This window comes from Pleurodeles waltl, chromosome 12 (assembly GCF_031143425.1).
Source record: "Pleurodeles waltl isolate 20211129_DDA chromosome 12, aPleWal1.hap1.20221129, whole genome shotgun sequence".
Classification (NCBI taxonomy): Eukaryota; Metazoa; Chordata; class Amphibia; order Caudata; family Salamandridae; genus Pleurodeles; species Pleurodeles waltl.
The window spans coordinates 176,558,971-176,577,752 of record NC_090451.1 but is presented as its reverse complement, the minus strand read 5'-3'; positions in this window follow the sequence as shown (position 1 = coordinate 176,577,752).

The window sequence follows — 18,782 nt, the reverse complement described above, 5'->3', positions numbered from 1 at the left end:
CAGAAGCAGACGATATAGGAAAAGAAGGAGAAACCCTGATTGACCTCCTAGGGGAAGGAGACAAGACAGAGCATAGTGAAATTGTTCAAATTCTTCCAGAACCGGTCCATCAGGTGAAAATAGCGCAAAACGGAGACAAAGCATATCGCCAGTGCAATCAAAGACTAAAGAAACATTAAAAGAAAATGAAGGGCCAAGGTTGAAGGAGAAAAGAAAAGAAGTGTCTATCGCAACAACAACACCGAATGAAGAAAAAGACACAGCCAAGAACAAGACATAAGCGAAAGAGAATTGAAAGGAGATGCAAAATTGAAAAGAAAAGAACACCGAGCAGAAGATATTCTGGTCCAGAGTGGGCATACACAGCCACTAACGATTGGTCAGACGAATTTCTATCTCTCAGTCTTGAAAACGAAGAAGCAGAGCAACACTTTGGTACTTGAAAGTGGAATTTCATGAACATTACCGAATAAGACATTGCTAACCTGATTGACTTTGAAAACGATTTTGAGACAAATCTGCTAATCCGATAAGAGACTAGGCTGCTAAAAGAAAAAAAACGTGTGTACATTGAACTCGTTCAGCTTTATATATATATATATCTGCAAATCTGATTTGATAAAGTGTCTTTAACTTTCTGATTCTATATAGATCATGCCAGGCAGTACTACAAAGGGACATAAAATGAAATGTTGTAAATACATGTGTATAGGTCTAATAACTGCATGTGTACTAATAATTATAGCAATAGTTCTTGGAATGCATGGAGAGAATGAAAGAGACGCAAATGATGCTTCTACTTCTAAAATTACTACTGAATTAACTCCTTTGCAGAAACCCGAACAAGATGAGAAATATTTACACGACAAGAAAGAACTCTCTTCCAACGTCTTCCATCGCTTGCTGAATGAGTATGTTTAGACAATGGATGCGAAAGATTGTTATGTGTGCACACAAATACCTACCTCAGTAATAGAAGGAGTGACATATCATAGCATGCCTCTTATGTATGGAATATCATGTAGCTTGTTACTGACCAGATTTTATGGACAGGAGTCTATTCAATACTTCTATTCCAATCATGATGTCATGTTTTCATATGTCCCCATAATAGAGTATTTGAGTAAAGTAGCAAGAGATTATTATATAAAAATAGTTAGGGGTTTCTTTGAACCACTATCACCTTTTTCCACAGCTCAAGCTCATAGAGAAAACCTTACATGCTTGCTCTCACTGGTAGAGAAAAGCTTTTTAGATCACACTGAAGATAGAAGGAAGGTGGTAAAGGAAAAATTAGAAAGTGAATTACACAAAAGGACATCTGTAGATAACTATGCTTTTACCGCAATAAAGACACAAGGGAAACTAGCTTTAGATGCAATACACGTAGGAAAGCTTTGCATATATAGACCTAAATCATATTATGACACAATCTTTGTGGGAACGAGTGAATGTAAACATGCGTTTTTGTTTCAGGCTAAATGGACGTTCATGTTAAATGGCCTAGATCCAGCTACTCCAGGAGTATACTATATTTGTGGACTCAATGCCTATTATCGCCTTCCAAAAGGATGGTATGGGAGATGTTACTTGGGAATAGTATTTCCAAAGATTTTTCAACTAGACAACTTAAAGAAATTTCCAAAGCTGTCTGAATTACATCGCATTCAGAAAAGGGAGACAGTTTCTGGTGTGGTAGGAGATATATTTGCAGCAATAATTCCTTCAGTAGGAGTTATATTGAATTCAATCAAAATACGAAAGTTGTCTACTATTGTGGATAACATGTTGACAAAATTCTCAGGAGCCATGATCCTGAATGATGCTGAACTTGCTGCAGAAAGAGCTATGACTCTTCAAAACCGGCTTGCTTTAGACATTCTTTTAGCAAAGAATGGCGGCGTTTGCAAAATGCTTAGGCCCATATTTATACTTTTTGACGCAAAACTGCGCTAACGCAGTTTTGCGTCAAAAAAATTAGCGCCGGCTAATGCCATTCTGAAGCGCCATGCGGGCGCCGTATTTATTGAATGACGTTAGCCGGCGTTAGCCGCCGGCGCCGTCTGGTGTGCGTTAAAAAAAACGACGTACACCAGGCAGCGCCGGCGTAGGGGGATATGGGGCTTGGGCGTCAAGAAATGGGGCAAGTCAGGTTGAGGCAATTTTTTCGCTTCAACCCGATTTGCGCCATTTTTTTTCACTCCCAACCCCCATAGAAATGACTCCTGTCTTAGCAAAGACAGGAGTCATTCCCCCTTGCCCAATGGCCATGCCCAGGGGACTTCTGTCCCCTGGGCATGGTCATTGGGCATAGTGGCATGTAGGGGGGCACAAATCAGGCCCCCCTATGCCACAAAAATAAATTAAAAAAAACACTTACCTGAACTTACCTTAATGTCCCTGGGATGGTCCCTCCAGCCTTGGGTGTCCTCCTGGGGTGGGCAAGGGTGACAGGGGGGGTCCCTGGGGGCATGGGAGGGCACCTCTGAGCTCCTTCAGAGCCCACAGGTCCCTTAACGCCTGCCTTTTGCAGGCGCTAAAAAACGGCGCAAAAGCGGCCGTACGTCATTTTTTTTGACCCGCCCACTCCCGGGCGTGAATTTTGCCCGGGAGTATAAATCCGACGCACATGTCTTGGAGTCGATTTTTTAGACGGGAACGCCTACCTTGCATATAATTAACGCAAAGTAGGTGTCCACGCAAAAAAATGACGCTAACTCCATGGACTTTGGCGCTAGACGCGTCTAACGCCAAAGTATAAATATGGAGTTAGTTTTGCGTCGGAATTGCGTCAAAAAAAAGGATGCCATTCCGGCGCAAACGGAGTATAAATATGCCCCTTAGTGCACGTCACTGTTGTTCTTATATACTGGACAACAGTGGGCAAATTAGGAAAATGCTTACAAATGTAACTAACGAGAGTGCAGATTTGAAAGAATTGAAAGAACCAGGAGCATGGGAAAAGGTTGGAAAAGGATTTGCTTCCGTGGGAAATTGGCTCAGCAACATTTGGAACGGACAATTACTGAAAATAGTAAAAGGAATATTAATAATATTAATTTGCTTATTAGGTAATTGGGGAGTATGGAAAGCTATTAAAATATTGAAATCAAGAAACAAAAGGAGAAGAGAAGAGAAAGAACAAAATAAAATAGTAGAAATTTACAGAGAAAAATCAAAGGGAACAAAAAGGAAGAGGGAGTTGACTGAAGTGCCAAATTAATAAAACAGAATTTTAATGAAATAAAATTTGTGGTGGAAGATTTGATGTGATGACATAATTAGTCATCAGAGGAGGGATTGATGAAGCAGAAAAAGAAAGACTAACAAATATTCATATATCATGTAACAAAATCGTATAAGGTAGTGTGGTTTTAGCAAAGAAAAATAATGTATGTGGGAAAATGTGCCCACGAGGTAGTTCGCCATTATAATAAATGAGCTTAATTAATCATGAAGAATTGACAATGTAGTAATCTGTCATAATTGCAAATGTATTCTATGATTTTCTTGTTGAAACTGTTATATGCTTAGCTTAAATTTAGTAGAGGCTTTGGCCTAGTTGCCTGGTCTCAAATTTGACTGCGTGGTTTTCACTTGTATTAACAAAAACATATTTTAACTTTAAGGTTGTATTTTTCCAGTAGAGATGGCTAATACACTTATCACAAGGTTTCGTGCTAGGCCAGTTTCATCCCCTTTGAAGCAGGGTCAGTTTCTGCAGGTACAGACAATAAAGACACTGATATAGAAAAAATTGGCAAACTTTGTTGCTACTTGTGTTCCAAGGCTCCAAGGACACCTTATGCATAAATGAGTATTAAGAGAAAGACACTATTCATTGGTCAAAAGGAAGCCACCCTATGAACCCTCCAATGGAAGACCCTGAAGAATTTGGAATGTTTCTTACTTAAACCCACCGGACAAAGAGAAGTCAGCCATTTTCTTCGATGCCATTTTGAAGCCAGATTCAAGACGCCATTTTAAATGACACTTTGATGCCCTTTCTCTGTCGCAGAGAAAGAGACTTTAAAAATTCTCTCCCTAGAGACTTTAACTTTAATTTTGCCCCGTCTTGTCCATGTAGTAACTTTTGCCCCATTTTCCTTGCTGCCGCAAGGAAAACTTGCCTTTAACTTTGCCCCTTTGAAATCTGTCCCATGCTGATCGAACCGGTACCTGAAGGACGAAGACTTTTCCTTGAATGCTGATTGTATTTGGTAATTATAAAAGGATAATTGTATTATGCATTGTGTTTTCCTTCTTGGTACCAACTGCTTATTTTGACAGAGCCCAAGCTAGAAGTTACCTAAATTTGTGTTGACTAAATACGTTTTGCATGAAGTCCCACATGCCAATGCTAATTAGAGGTTAGTTGAGGTATTCACTTGATGCACCATGTTGAATTGAGATCTTGTTATGCTGACCGATGTATGCAATTAGTCAAATTCAGTTACTTATATTAGTGATTTGCATTGCTATAACCGAATGCATTATAATCCAGATTTTGTGTAGATTGCGTTTCTTCCGTCGCTATGGACAGCTAGTAATGTTCGTATATGTATACCATTTGATTTTGAGACTTACATATATTGTGTTAGCTTTGTAAATATAGGGAAATAAACTCATTAACTCTTAATAAACTGGTGTGGTTATTCATGACTGTAAGGTCATAGTGTGTCCAAATACTGATTGTTATTGATTCCTAATGTGTTGTTTGATCTCTTAATTGAGTATTGGGTATTGATTATAATGGTTATTGGTTATTGATTTGAGTGATCCGACTATTCTTGGATGAGGAGAACCCAACTCGGTTAAAAGGTTCACCGACCTCCGGCGTGTCCAAGTATAAGTAATTTATAAAGACTGGACGCGCTATCAATATGCAGATTGGTCTAAGGGGTGGGTATGTACCCACACTGGATGGGTGCTAGAGCCATGTCTTCACACAATACCGGTGGAATGTGAATGGTTACCTTATCCTATTGAATGGCACAGACTTATATCAGATAGGGACAGAGAGCATATGTTATGTCATTAATCATACCTTACTTATTAATGGATTTATACAAACCACTGGAGAGCAAGTAATGTGTATGCGCAATATTACCAGCATTATTGACATAAGCACTCACATCTTGTACTGACCGACTAAGTTCACCATAACCACATTACAGATGCAAATGCATGCGCAGTTAGAGTAGAACATCTCGCTTGTTGTTAAGCTACCCAGATTAGAGGCAATCAGGCACTACGCACAAGTTACCTTTGCTAAATTTTATATGGCAGCTAAATACACCAAGGAAACAGCCATACTGATGACCATAAATGCTAAACAGCTTATGCACACTGCTTCATGCATCCAGCAAATTACTGAGCATCATTACTATGACATCTTCTTAGGCTGGGCACTAGGAGCTATGAATACGCTAAATATAGTGTTACAACAGCTAATTTGGTTATTGATTGTTTGTGTTACGCTAATGACTATACTATGTAGACTATATGTATGCACAAAACAGCTTTATACTAAGATGCAGGCGCTTTGAATAACGCTGACCAGTATTAGTAGCAACCTAGCTAGCGGAATGTCAAAGTAAATGATATCCGTTTCACATGCATCACGCTCATCCAAGGGGTGGAGTGATCAGTATTGGGAAAGGTGAGGAAGACATTGTGACGCGAAGGGTTAATTAGCTTGAGCAGTGTAGATGAGCGTGATGCCTGCTGAAATCCCCCATCGAACAACGTGGAAAAGTTCATGATATTATTTTCAAGCTTGTTTGTGCAGAAGACTCCGTCTCAACCTTGAGAACAAGAGTACAGGGAGAAGATGGAATGAAAACAAAGGCTGGGGAAGGGCAAAGCCGCCAAGTGCTGATAACATAGCTAGAAAATGCCAGAAAGAGATAGAATTCAAGCTTTGAGATATATAAGCACTGAAGTGGGTGAGGGATTTGAAGCTCGCAGATGGAGTTGTGAAAGCTGCCATGGCCCAGCGCTGCATCCCTGTTTTGCTGACCGTGATGCTTGAGGGGGAGAGAGGTCCAAGCAGGCGGTAGAGGGCTTCCCAGCATTTCGTGGACTAAGTTAAGTTCCACACAGGGATGAAAGGCCTTTGTTTCTCTGCTCTATTATTATGATTGATTATTTATGCTTGCACTGTGTTTATAACCTGAAGTATTCAGCTTGTTTATATTTTGCTTTCTAAACATCGTAGTGTGAGCCTGCTGCAGTAACTGAAACATGCATTTTGGTGTGCAGTAAATCAAAGCTTATCTGAAGTATTCAGCTCGTTTATATTTTGCTTCCTGAACATCGTAGTGTGAGCCTGCTGCAGTAATTGAAACATGCATTTTGGTGTGCAGTAAATCAAAGCTTATCTGAAGTATTCAACTCATTTATATTTTGCTTCCTGAACATCGTACTGTGATGCATTTTGGTATACAGTTAATTAAAACTTATATCTGTCAATGAACTATTTGCTTATATATATGCATAGATGCTCTTTGTAGTGTACTTATATATAAATAGATGCTTTTAATTGCTATTCTTATTCCACTATTGTTAATGTGCTAAATGCCTACATTTACCTGAAATTCTAGTAAAGCTAAATTGTATTCATAATTGGCGTGTGGTCCTTCATTGAGCGTCCTTATTGACTTATACCGAACAGGTGTCATCCAGTCACCTGCATAAGACACCGAGGGACATGGGTTAAAAGGCTATGCCCGATTGCTGCACACATGGATGTCACAGGAGCCTGACTAGGTGTATTTGGCTCTGTACACAGGTGGGGTGGGGTACCACAGGACCAGCTTTAAGAAGGGACCCTGCCTACTAAACTCGCCCTGGCCTAGGGGAACCCACAGCCCACCTCCCCCACCCACACACCTCCACTGCACGCTGAATCAGCTCAATGAAAGTGTACTCACCCCATTGTGGCTGCTGTGATGCCCTCAAACGCCCATCCAACTCCGGGTACGCCACCGCCAGGATCCGGAACATCAGGGGGGTCATGGTGCGATGGGCACCCCTCCCACGTTTGGAGTCCATCCCCAGCTGGGCCTCCGCCATCTTCTTGCTCCAGCGGCGAATGACCTCCCATCTTTTCTGGCAGTGGGTTCTCCGTCTGTGGTAGACCCCCAGGGTCCGGACTTCCTTGGCGATGGCACGCCAAATATCATTCTTCTGGTGGGCGTTGACCTACAGGAATCATACAGGGGAAAAGGAGAAGATTTAAGCGTCCGCACCGTCACAGTCATTGGCACGCATCCCTACCCTTGCCATGTCGCACATGCACTCACCGTTGTTTCATACACGCCTCATTCTCCCCCCCTATCTTTCATCCACACCACTCCAAACAGCCATTGCCCATACAGCATGCTCACAGTGTACTCACCTGTTTGTCTGGAGGACCGTAGAGTAGCGTGTACTGGGGGAGGACCCCATCCACTAGTTTCTCCAACTCCTCCGTGCTGGAGGCAGGGGCCCTTTCCCCAGACACATGAGCCATTGTCTCTTCCAGACTGAGGTCACAGCAGCACTTGCAGTGTAGGTCCTCTCCTGTCGAAGATCAGGTTTCAAGTGATTGAACAGAGAGAAAATGTCGGTCACGTCTGCGGCGGTGCATACCGTCACCGCCGGCGTACATCGTCATTGGCTCCTGGGACCCATAGAGTCCAATGTTAACCAATGCAGGTTTGCACTGCGGTCTTCGACCGCCTACCGCGACGGTGTACAACGCCAGCGAAGTTACCTCATATCCCCTTGTCCCACATTACAGGTCAGGCACCCGCCATTTCAGGGGGCCACATTATTATTTTTGACTGCGTCACACATATCTAGGCCTTGCCTATACACTAACACAGCTATATGTCAATTTTATAACATTATCCTACAGAGTTGTGTTTACGTACCTCAGTGTTGGTTGACTCTCTGCTCGCTGTTCTCCTCCATAGAGCACGTCCGCTGGGGCAGGTGCGGAGATGGCGGCATCCTCTGGTGTACAGACCGCTGGTGGACCTGTCGACAATGGAGGAGCGACATGTGATCATCACCTACAGACTTGATCGTGCCACAATCCAGGAACTGTGTGCCCAGTTGGAGCCAGACCTGATGTCACCTATCCGCCATCCCACAGGAATCCCCCCTCTAGTGCAGGTGCTGTCAGTACTCCATTTCCTAGCAAGTGGGTCTTTTCAAACAACAGTGGCCATAGCATCAGGGATGTCCCAGTCTATGTTTTCCAACGTGTTGTCCAGAGTGTTGTCTGCCCTGCTGAAACACATGAGGAGCTACATCGTTTTCCCTCAGGTGGAGGATTTGCCTACAGTGAAAGGTGACTTCTATGCCCTGGGGCATATCCCCAACATCATAGGTGCCATTGATGGGACACGTGGCCTTGCCCCCCCCCCCCTGCAGGAGTGAACAGGTGTACAGAAAGAGTTACCATTCTATGAATGTGCAAATGGTGTGTTTGGCCGACCAGTACATCTCCCATGTGAATGCCAAATTTCCTGGCTCTGTGCATGACTCTTACATTCTGAGGAATAGCAGCATCCCTTATGTGATGGGGCAACTCCAGAGGCACCGTGTGTGGCTATTAGGTGAGGACATGGACCCAATACAGTGTGACTAGATGTCTGGGTCTTAGGATGTCCCTAAGAGTTAGTATGTGTCTAACAGTTGTCCCTCGATATTTGCAGGTGACCCTGGTTACCCCAACCTGTCATGGCTACTGACCCCAGTGCGGAATCCCAGGACAAGGGCAGAGGAATGCTACAATGAGGCACATGGGTGAACTAGGAGGATTATAGAGAGGACCTTCGGCCTCCTGAAGGCCAGGTTCAGGTGCCTCCATATGACAGGTGGTTCCCTATTCTACTCACCAAAGAAGGTATGCCAGATCATCGTGGCCTGCTGTATGCTTCACAACTTGGCTTTGCGACGACAGGTGCCTTTTCTGCAGGAGGATGGTCCAGATGGAGGTGTTGTGGCAGCTGTGGAGCCTGTGGACAGTGAAGACGAGGAAGCAGAAGAAGAGACATAGACACCAGGAACACGGTGATCCAGCAATACTTCCAGTGAGACACAGGTAAGATGACAACACTGCCTACTAGATCTGTTTAATTCTTCTTCCTCTCATCTGTATGTCATTTTCACCCAGTGTATAGAGCCTGAGTTGTCACTTTCCCGTTCGATTTCACAGATGTGGGTCCCACTGTGTGACATCTGCTTTGTTTCCTCATGGACTATAGCTCTGTGATATAGGTCTGTTGACAATGCAATGGATACATCATTTCTACTCAGTTATTGCAAATACACATCTTAGAAAGCACAGACTGACTCCAGATAGTTTTGTGATTTAAGGGTGTTTATTTAAGTGCAAAATAGTGGAGGGGGTTGTAAAATGGTCAGGGGTCATGGTGGAGGTATGTCCATGGCAGAGTGCAGTCTAAAAGTCTCACAGGTTCACTGTCCAAAGGGGCATAGAAAGTGGAGCTGGGGCAGTTTAAGGATGGACAGGGTGACAAAGTGGGACAGAAGGATGACAATCAGGGTGGTCTCATTTTTTGGCGGGGGTCTTGGCATTGTTCTCTGGCTTTGTCCTGGATCTCAGGGACAGTTTGCAGGGTGGTTCTCCATCTGCAGGGGGTGGGGTGCTGGTGTCCTGGTCCTGTGGCGGTGCCTCCTGTCCACTAGGGCCGGCGGAGGTGTTGGGCAGTTCATCGTCCAGGCTGGTGTTGATGAGTTCCTTCAGCACCCCTACAATGGTGCCCAGGGTGGAACTGATGGATTTGAGTTCCTCCCTGAATCCCAAATACTGTTCCTCCTGCAGCCGCTGGGTCTCCTGAAACTTGGCCAGTACTGTTGCCATCATCTACTGGGAATGGTGGTATGCTCCCATGATGTTGGAGAGGGCCTTGTGGAAAGTGGGTTCCCTGGGCCTGTCCTCCCCCTGTCACACAGCAGCTCTCCCAGCTCCCCTGTTTCCCTGGGCCTCTGTCCCCTGAACCGTGTGCCCACTACCACTGCCCCCAGGTCCCTGGTGTTGTTGGGTTAGCCTGGGTTCCTTGTAGTGGTGGACACACTGCTGCTTGACGTGTCCTGGGGACAGAGGTATGGGCCTGCTGGGTGGGTGCTGTGCTGGCTTTTCCAGAGGGGGGGGAAGCTCTGTGGTGGCCTGTGCCAGTGTGAGGGGAACCGACTGGTCCCAGATGGGCCGGGCTGGTCATCTAGATCCAGTTGGACAGAGCTGCTGTCATCACTTTGGGCCTCTTCTGTGGGTGGAGTGGACATGTCTGGAACCTCCTGTCCAGTAACGTAGGGTAGGGGTCCTGCAGGGGTGTAAAAGCATGATCATTACATCTGTGTGTTCCATGGTGTGCAATGGGTGGGTGTCCCTTTACCTCAGTGCTTGCATTCTTGTGTGGGACCTTGTGTGATAATGGTTTAGGGGGGTGTATGGGTATATGCAGTGGACATGCTTTGGTGATGGGTGTCCATGCTTTGGTGTTACATGCAGGGCTTGGGTTTGGGATATGTGGTTTGTGATAGCGGGACATATGTGAGGAGTTGGAGTGATGGGGGTGAGGGCGAGGGTGGGGGTATGTGATAGCGTACAGGTGGGTGGGGGCTGAAGTAGTGAAAGATTTGACTTACCAGAGTCCATTCCTTCAGCTACTCAGGATGCAGAATAGCCAAGACCTGCTCCTCCCATGTTGTGAGTTCTGGGGGAGGAGGTGGGGGTCCGCTGCCAGTCCTCTGAACCGCAATCTGGTGTCTTGAGACCACGGAACGCACCTTCCGCTGTAGGTCGTTCCACCTCTTCCTGATGTCATCCCTAGTTCTTGGTGCTGTCCCACTGCATTGACCCTGTCCACTATTCTTCGCCATATCTCCATCTTCCTAGCTATGGTGGTGTGCTGCACCTGTGATCCGAATAGCTGTGGCTCTACCCGGATGATTTCCTCCTCCATGACCCTGAGCTCCTCCTCAGAGAACCTGGGGTGTCTTTGCGGTGCCATGGGGTGGTGTGGGTGATGTGTGGGGTGGTGTGTGTTGTGATGTGTGGGGTGATATTTAGGGGTGTGTTGTGTGAGGTGCTTGGATGTAGTGTCAGTGATGGTGTTGAGTGCCTGTGGATGCTATTGTTCTTTCTAGTGGTGTCTCTCTCTGGCCTTCTATCACAATTTTGGTTGTAAGGGTTTGTGGGTGATGTGGGTGTGTGTTTTATATTGTATTGGATGGGAGTGGTGTGTGTATGTGTATCAGGTGTGTGTATTTGGAATTGTCCAATGTGGTTTTGTTTTGTAAATGTGTGTGTATTTTGAGCGTGGCGGTGTGTACCGCCAATGGAATACCGCGGATGAAAGACCGCCGCGTGGATTTGTGGGTCGTGATGGTATGGGCGTATTCATGTTGGCGTGGCGGTGGAGGTTTAGTTCTCGCCAGTTTATCACTGACCTTTGGTGTGGCGGACTTGTGTGGGTGTCTGGATTTTGGCAGATTCCGAGGTGTGGATCATAATGGCAGAGGCGGTATACCGCGGCCGAGGCGGTGTGTTGGCGGTCTTCTGCACGGCGGTAAGTGGCTTTTACCGCCAATGTTGTATTGACCCCCTCTGTCTCTCCAACTCTAAACACAAGACCAGTGTTCTCATGTGCAAATACCCTTGTGTCTTAACTCGCAAATTAAGTTTACTCATCTGGGAGGATAACATTTGTATGGTGTTGAGAGGAAGAGGGGGTAACCAGAATGTTAAACCCAATAGTCCCTGTGTCTCTACCTCCAGCCACAAAACAATGTTCACTTGTTCAAATTGATCTATTTATGAACTCTAAATTGAAGTTCACTCACCTGGCAGGGCCAAGATACAGATCATGCTCAACTCAGAGATGTGTCTGGCCTCCCAGCTCCATCTTGACCAGCTAACCCAAGATGAAACTATAGAGGACAAGAAGGACAGCTTAACCAGTGTGCAAACCAATGATCCCAAAGGCCTCAAGATGCATCACTAGAATGGTATTGGCAACAGACACATTCACAAAGTACTGAACACATGATTCCAGTTACATATAAAACAAAGTCCTGCGCCCCCTGCATAATAATCAGCTAGGCCTCAAAATGCCCAAAGGCATATCTTACTGAGCCACTGTTTTGCCTGAAATGGTGGCAAGATGGCATTCACAGGTCATCCTCCCAAGGGCTAGTGATCTGCACATTTTAGCAGCTGCTTCACTTAGACGGAATTGGCATGCCTAACAAATGCCAGGTCAATACAACCAATATCATGGGTACTTGCCACAATAAGAGTAACTGCAAAATAACTTTGTACAGATCTAAGGTTAATGTAACACTACATTTTTGAAGTTAGATGTCACAATACAACCAGTAACATTGTATCTTTCACATCAGCAGGTCGAGCTGCCACTAGGCATGCAGAGACCACAGAAGAGACTGCCACTATTCCCCTGGATGAAACCCTCAGTGAAGATGACACTCCTGGATGTCTGGAAGTGGAGGATTGTTCTGGCCCATCTGGGCAACCTGGTCAGTGAGTATTACTGTGGCCACATCAACACCTCCCAGCCCGGTTGCCTTAACATCACTGGCAACCATTCGCACCCCCATCTGTGGACCAGGCAAAATGTCTACCATCTTGTGCCCCCAGGCCTGGATCCTGAGTTGCAGCAAAACACTTCTGTCAATAAGGGTCCTAGACCCAATGAGAGATAGCACCCTGTGGCAAGGCCTGTGGGGGTAGGGTGCATGGGAGTGATGCTGTGGGCCAGCAGGGTGAGGCCCCTGGGGATGCTCCTCACCAGGAGGCCATCAGCCATGTTTTGGGGGTCTATCAGGAGTCCCAAGGCGTGATGGGCCAGGTAGTGACCGAAGCCTGGGACACAGGTAGTTGAGTGGACTTACGGTCGATTGTGTGCATGGTGGTTTGGATTCTGTGCTTCATTGATGATCATCAGCAGTGGTAGGACATGTGTGATGGGCACCACGGTCACACTGGACTTGTAAGACTGCCTGCAGGTGAGTGACTTCTTTATACCTCCTGTTTCCGACTGCTGAGACATGGTAGTTCAACTGCTATGGTCACATTGGCAGTGTGCAACCTCATAATGTGTCTGGCGACAGAACAGGCTCCGCCGCCTGTTTGTGCTGCCTTGTGACCACAGCGATCTCTGCTGCCTGACGGTGCTAGGGGGACCATGGTGGTCTTTGCTCCATGGGCCCCACTGATTCATAGTACAGTGGTCCGACCACCAGCACCACCATAGAGGTCCACGGACAGCCACACTCATAATGAGGTCCTTAGAGCCAGCTGTATTCAGACAGAGGAGTCATACAGGGGATGGAAAGGAATCTCAGGACCATTTAAAGAAAAAACGAGAGGCGACAAACAGATGTTTTAAGTCAAGGTCCCAAAGGCTCCTTTGTGGCTGTGAAATAGCCTATGGGAATGTGCAAAACGAAGATAAGGTTCTGCAACATGTTAATGAATTGCAAAATAGTTTTTCGAGTACATACCAAATATCAAATTGGAAGGAGCATGTTTATGGTGTCCCTTCCAATATGTTCTTAAATGTATGTATCAGTAGCGTTCAACTGGAGTTGCAAGAAAAGAGACATCATCATTAGAAAATCTGCCGTTCATAAAGCCTGTCTGTGTAGATGAATAGGTACCTGGCAAATTGGTTCTCATGTTTTCCCAATCATTTTGGTCAGTAGCTTACGATCTGTGTAAATTAGTGGCATAGGGCTATAATGGATGAAAGGCATTGGGAATGTTCTGTGTTTACTTTTCACAAATATTGTGTTTTCCATAGACATACCTACCTATATTTGTCAAAATAATCAAATTAGTAAGTAAAGGAGTCTAGTAACTCATCAATACATCGCTGGTAGAAAAGGCCCCAATGCCATCTGGGCTTAGAGAACTATCTAGTTGTAAACCTTGGTAACTCTTAGGATTTATTTTTTTTCTGTAGGTTTTATTAGTTGATTTTGATTTTCCTAAGAAAAGCTCAATAGTTTCTAAAATTGAATATGAAAAAGCTGAAGTCCCTGTCATCTGAATGTAACATTCATGAGGCATCTTTTGACTGTGCAGTTTCCATTTATGCAATTTGGTCGAGTGTAATTTGCATATCAATTCTTTTTTATGCATTCAGTGGAAAGGTAGACTGAAATTTTCCCTGGAATAACATTTGCAAGTCTTCTCTTTGCACCCATGTGTAAGAAATTTGCCTTCATCTGCCTCTGCCGAAACAACATTTAGTTAGGATTTCTTTGCAATTTGGTTTATTTGCTTGTTATTTTCACTGAGCGATGGAGAACAAGTGACTTCATCAACCCACATTTTTCTCCTGTTTATGTCTTCTCCCATCCAAATTGTTCTCTCCTGTTTCTCCTTTATGTTTAGAGCAATAGCATAATATTTTTCTCTGGTGTGTCAAGCCTTTAGTATCTAACAAACTGATTTTGATATTACTCAGTGCTTAAGAGGGTTTGTTGCCATATCATAGACGTTGCGAATTGGCAGCAGGTATCAGTGTGATTACGACATACAAAACAGTTTGATCGTGCACTTTTATGTAGGCTTAAAATAAACTTGCACAGTAATGTCCTGGAAGGCATATAAAAAAGGACATATGAAAGAGGAAAACGTAAACAACCATATTCAAGACTTTTCTCAATACCCACCTCCTTCATTGTCTCATCCATACCCGCCTCCCTAACTAAGGGTCAGATGTAGCAACCAGTTTGCGACTCGCAAACGACAAACATTGCCGTTTGCGAGTCGCAAAACGGAGTTTGCTATGCAGAAATGCATTTTGCGAGTCGGGACCGACTCGCAAAATGCATTTCCGACTCGCAAATAGGAAGGGGTGTTCCCTTCCTATTTGCGACTCGCAGTGGTATGCAATTCCATTTGCGACCGCATTATCGGTCGCAAATGGAGTCGCAGTTACCATCCACTTGAAGTGGATGGTAACCCACTTTCAAATTGGAAGGGGTCCCCATGGGACCCCTTCCCCTTTGTGAATGGACCCCAAAATATTTTTTCAGGGCAGGTAGTGGTCAAAGGGACCACTACCTGCCATGAAAAAATTCTGAAACAAAAGGTTTCGGATTTTTTTTTAAGTGCAGCTCGTTTTCCTTTAAGGAAAACGGGCTACACTTGAAAAAAAAAAAATGCTTTATTAACAAGCAGTCACGGACATGGAGGTCTGCTGACTACAGCAGGCCTCCATGTCAGTGAGTGCCCATAGTCGCTATGGGGCCGCAATTTGCGACCCACCTCATTAATATTAATGAGGTGGGTCTTTGCGACCCCATAGCGGCTCGCAGACGGTGTCTGAGACACCGTTCTGCATTGCAAATTGCGAGTTGCAATTTGCGAGTCGCTCGGACTCTCAAATTGCAAGTCGCAATTTGCAAAGTACCTACATCTGGCCCTAAAAACCCTAAGTAGGGCCATGGGGTGCACTTGATCCTCTGTTGTTCACCACATTTTATAAAGTCAACTATTAAATAGGCAGAATACTCCACTCGCCATGGTGTCAGAGGTCATCTTGAGCAGAGAGAGTGGGCACATTCCAATAGAAACATGATTGAATGTAGCTATGAAAGAAAATTCAAGAGGATATCATATTTGTTGGCCAGGAGTGAAGCCACAGATTGGAGCAGAGTGTCACTGTTTATGTTTGTACCAATTTGTGTTAGTCTTTATATGTATATGTCTCATCGTGGATTCCAAGTATCCATGTTAGACTAACATGTATTTAAGAATATATATCCAGTTTAGTCAGTGTTTGAATCGAAGAGCCATCCCTTTGTGTGATAAATATGGTCACAGTAGTCCTACTCAAGACATGTGAAAGCTTATATCCTTTAGTCTCATCATTACAGCCAGAAGGCCCTTTCAATTTTAATTGTTTCCTTGGCATAATCCTGCATTATAGTAATCATATCCCCTTGCCATTTGACATGCAAGGCTGAACGTATGTGTGGAATTATCTCCTCTACATGCTGAAATAGGAGAGATTGAAAAATATGTGTTCTTAGTGATATGGCATGTTAAAACGTATGTTTAAGGGCCCTGTGGGCTCTTTCAATTTCTAGTTTGTTTTTTAAAGCAATAACAAGGGATCTGTAAATCCAGGTTTCATAGGGCTCAACAAAGTCAAGTATACACGGTTGTGCTTACTCCTTTATGTTTTCAAGGACAGTCAAGGGGAAATAAATCTACACCATTACCACTCTCTTAGTGTTGGGTAAAGACTGATGGTTGTTGACCTCACAGACTAAGCTAAGCCTCTTCTCAATGCAAAGTTTTATAGGCGGACCATTTCCTCTCCAGTTCAGAATCCCTTATACAGGTGCAGAAACAAACAGCTGTTCTCAGGCTTTCTAATTTCACAGCTAAAACTTCGAGCACAAGAGTAGAGATACAATTATCCTACAATGCGTGGGAAAGCTGTCAAATAAAGCACAGCAGCAGTTTTTATAAAATGAAAGTAGAAAGTGAAATCGATTAATCAAGGGATATAGGAAACATCTTGTGTGACTCTTGTCAAAGCATAAAAAAAGATCCATTCTGTTTCAGTACCTAGAAGAAGGAGAAAAGATTCTACGAAGAACCTTTAGATTAAAATCCATCTGAAGGAATAGGTATCCCGGATGAGCCAACGTCTCTAAACTGTAACGTGAAACACACAGGGATAGTTTGAAGTTCACACTGACAAACTACCCTTAATTACAAAATCCCATTGACTTACAAATGTTGACTTCATACCTATTTAATGTAATTTATGTCATCAAATATGTCTAAAATGTATCAGGTAGTAGTGTGAACATACAGAAAAAAAAATCATATGGAAGAGAACAAAGAGAAGAAGACAAGGGGCCAGGATCGGGGAAATCGCTGATTAGCCCGCCTTCAACCATCTTTAAAAAGCCAGATGGTTTCTTTGAGAATGTAATGGAGGGTGATAGGGAGCTGCAGAGTTTGGCTTCTTGGACAGTAAATGCACAGCTTCCAGTTCATTTTTATTACAAAAATGAATAAATGAATGAATGAATGAATGAAAAACTTGTGAGCACACGGTCACCCAGAGGAGTCTTGGTGTTAGGACTGAATGATATTAGTGTGCTACTGAAACAAATAGGTTTTCAGAGCTTTTGAAAAGAAAGCTTGGTTAGTGAAGCCCTGAAGAGAAGTAGGCAAGCAGTTCACAATTTTGTAACGAATACTGAGCAGGCTCTGCCTCACAGTTGAGTGCATCTAAAGCAAAGAATTACTGCCCATAGAAGAGAAGCAGAATGGGGCAGATGTATGGCAGACACTGCGAAATTCAAGCATGAATTGCAGGCTCAACAATGGCATGTAAGGCCAGATGAAGTAGGAATAGGGTTTTAAATTCAATTGTCTATTCCCATGGCAACTGTTTTAAGTGTGACAGATTTATATTACATAAAGAACTCGCAACCAGTTATGTTGCCAAATTCTGCATTACTTGTAGTTTGGCAATGATCTTAGCAGGGAGCCATTCGTACCAGGGCTGGGAGTAATATAATCTAGATAAGACTGCTGCACTTACCTCATTTTTTGAGGGATCTAGTGGAGGATCTTTCTCCAGTAACTTAACTGAAAAAAACTAGCAGCAACTACTGAACTGGCCTGTTTGTTCCATTAGGTGCTTGTCAAGTCGGAAACCAAGTTTTTGACCACATTGATGGGACAAAGAAAGGACACCCAGCTTTCCAAAAAACTGCACCCCATAGACAGTCAGGGCTACATATTAGCACTTCAGTTTTGTCCATCAGAAATAATGGGATTTATTTTTGGTGGACAGGATATCTGCCACTGCTCTGACAAAGTACCCATCCACTGAAATCTAAATCAGACCATTAAGCTTCACTTGTAGGTTTGCCTCTATATTTGAGTGTAGATTTGAGAATTTCTGGAATTTTGAGGGTTTCAAAAGCACAGGTAAGAGAACTAGAGAACAGTATCAAAAATAAAGTACCACATCCTCCTAGATAGAATGAGCATTTCATCATATGTATTATAATTGGGACCATGTTTCCATAGAAAAAGTGTTTTATGACTTGCATATATCTTCGGTGCAGTTTGATGAATCTTCATGAAATTTTCTCCCCAAAAAAATGTTTCCAAGAAATTTGTTGTTCATGGGACGTTTCAGGCTGATCCGTCAAGCGGAGGCCGAGAAAAGGGGGGGATCAAAAAAAGTGTGTCTCCCATTGGGATTTTGAACATGACTACAGCCTGAATTGTCAGACAGAATTACATCAAATTTGGCAGAAAGGTAGCTTGTGGTCTAGAAAGAAGCCTTTTTGTTGTTTGGTGTAAATCAATTCAGTAGTTTTTCAGATATTAAAAGAAACAGAAATATAGATATCTGGAGGCGTGAGAGGTTCACAAATAATAATAAGCTCCTGCAGAGATCTGCACAGCTCTGATTAGCTGCCAACATTTCAACCAGAAGTGTTGGCAGTCATCTTAGGAATCAGCTTCCACTGAGTCCCAGAAAAAAAGATAAAAAAGAAAAAAAGAAAAGGGGCCAGGGTAGGGACACCAGAAACATTGGCTGTGGTGCTGGGGTCTCAGTGGGACCCCCAGGGTAAAAGAATCATTTTTAACATTTTTGCCATGAATTTGCAACACATTTGCATCAAATAATAATAAAATAAAACAAGCACAGGCTCCAATGCTTGTTTCACTAAAGCCCTTGGGTGGACCA